Genomic DNA, 2,360 nt, shown 5'->3' with positions numbered 1-2,360 from the left:
CTATTGGAATTAGCTGTACAGTCGCCTTTATCGTAGCGTAGTAGAGTGCTAAAATTCCACACTGATAATATTATTTGAACAGAAAATTGACACCAAATCAGTTTTTAAAATACCCACGGCAAGACTACAGGTACATTATTAATATTTATTTAACAACAGAAGTAAATAAACCAATTCCATATAAATAAACAAATAAAAAAAATAACACGCTCCGTTCTATCAACGTCTTCGAACCTCTCCGTCTCACAATAAGGTTTTGATCAAAAGAGTTCCTACCTTACCTAGCGAACGTAATTCTAGAAAATGATTTCCACCATCCAATGTACAGAGGCAGTGGTAAGCAACATTTTTACAAAATACACACAGCAAGCAACGAAACCCGGTTCCCGTGAAAGCTTTAATGAACCCATTCAAAAGGTGCTCAACCTCTGCTAGTTCCTTCCCATTTACTTTATGAGGGAAATTATGTTTTTGTTGCTATTGTGTTTAAAGATAATTTTATTTATTGTTGCTCTTGAGTATTTTTTTTTTTTAAATTGGGTATCATTATTTTGGATGTTAGATTTTATTACTTTGCTAATGATTTGCCTCTGATGGGTAAAGGCCTATTCTCACGCAAGATATGAGAATTTAATTCTCATGATATGTGTATGAATGTCATAAAAGTGCAAATAAAAATACGATCTACAAACGTTCAAGAAAATAGCGAATTCCTTTTTAAAAGGCCGGCTACGCACCTCTGGTTCTTCTGGTGTTGCGGGTATTGATGGGCGGTGCTGATCGTCGTGCCCTTATTCCAAAATACAACAAATGCTTCTAAAAAGATATAATCAAAAACCAAGAATAACAATAAATATGATGCATAGGCTTCCTAGAATATCTACACGTGGACGCTGGACGCAGTAATACAAAAGTAACATAGTTTTTCCTTATATTTAATCCAAAATAAACCCCAAAAATAATACTAAAATAAAAATATGTATTTAAACATTAAACATAAAAACGTAAAACAGAAATTTACTACAAAATAGTGACCAAAAAAAAGGAACTAAACAAATGTAGAAAATTCCAAAAAGAAACGCCCCCGGGTGGGCTCGAACCACCAACCTTTCGGTTAACAGCCGAACGCGCTAGCCAATTGCGCCACGGAGGCGATGAGAGCGAGAGCGAAATAGTGGTACCATCTATACCACGTGTATATAGGCCGGGTAGATGACGTCATTATATAGGTGGAAGGTCACGGAATATTTGCTGATAAGAATTCAATTGACACAAGTGTTTGAATAATAAAACGCATTTTATATTGTTATTCAGCAAATTGTGTTTACATTCTTGTAACCGTTTCTTAAAATATTGTGTGTACCTATGTACATTATTGTCTAGTCATAAAATCACCTATGTAATATTATTAATGAGAAAGTTTGCTTGGATGTTTGTCCGTTAATCACACTGAAACTACTGAACGGATTTTGATGAAATTTGTTATACAGACAGGGTATGAATATTTTGCGAACTTTTAAGAAGAAGGAGTCACTTATTTACCATTTTTACAAACACATTCGACAGCGTAATAACAATTGATTTAGAGAGTTAATTCTCCCACAGAAACTATAATACCTTTAGATAACAGTTCCTTGTGACGTCATAGCAGCTTATACATATACCACATATTATATATAATACTACCAACATAATCAAAATTAACAATCAGCAGATAATTACCATTCAATCCGTTGCATACGACACACATCATGACAGCATCGGTGTTACATTTTACTACCAACATCAAAAGTTTATAATTAGTTTTCTGATGAAGGAACCTCGTTCATATTTTGGTAATTAATTTGTTATTATTATTATAAATAGCTGCTGTCTGTAGCTTTGAATAGCAATGACGTAATTTTTTTTTAGGATGATAATATTTAATGGATGTCAATAAACGCTAAGATAATGTAGCTATGAGAAAAGGAATAAATTAGTGAAATTGAAGTCAAATAAAAAAAAAGAAATAAAGACTGTCCCACACTAGGACTTTCTTCTGTGTGGGTGCGTTTACAAACTTACAAGTTCACTTAAACATCACAGCCACAGCCAAAACAATAGTTAGTGGATCATACAAAGAGTTGCTCCGTGTGGGAATCGAACCCACTACACGTTGCGCGGCAGCCAGTCGCTCAGGCACCGCGCCAACTGTGCAATAATGGCCACAAATAACCGCTAAAGTAATGTAGCTAAGACAACAACGATTAAATTAGTGAAATTGATGTCAAAAATATCAATGTTTTCCTCTTTGTAATATCATCTTATTAATTACAAGATATTAACTACTGGACATAGGCTTCTTTCTAATAAGGTTTCAT

General features: G+C 34.0%; 1 non-coding gene across 1 annotated transcript; it reads right to left on the bottom strand.

Annotated features, from left to right (window-relative positions):
- Window positions 1–1,079: 1,079 nt before the first annotated feature.
- Window positions 1,080–1,153, bottom strand: Trnan-guu (transfer RNA asparagine (anticodon GUU)). The gene has a single exon. It is a non-coding gene; the product is annotated as a tRNA-Asn (tRNA).
- Between the last annotated feature and the right edge of the window lie 1,207 nt (window positions 1,154–2,360).

Source organism: Spodoptera frugiperda, chromosome 1, assembly GCF_023101765.2.
Source record: "Spodoptera frugiperda isolate SF20-4 chromosome 1, AGI-APGP_CSIRO_Sfru_2.0, whole genome shotgun sequence".
Lineage (NCBI taxonomy): Eukaryota > Metazoa > Arthropoda > Insecta > Lepidoptera > Noctuidae > Spodoptera > Spodoptera frugiperda.
This window is presented reverse-complemented; position numbering and strand designations above follow the sequence as displayed.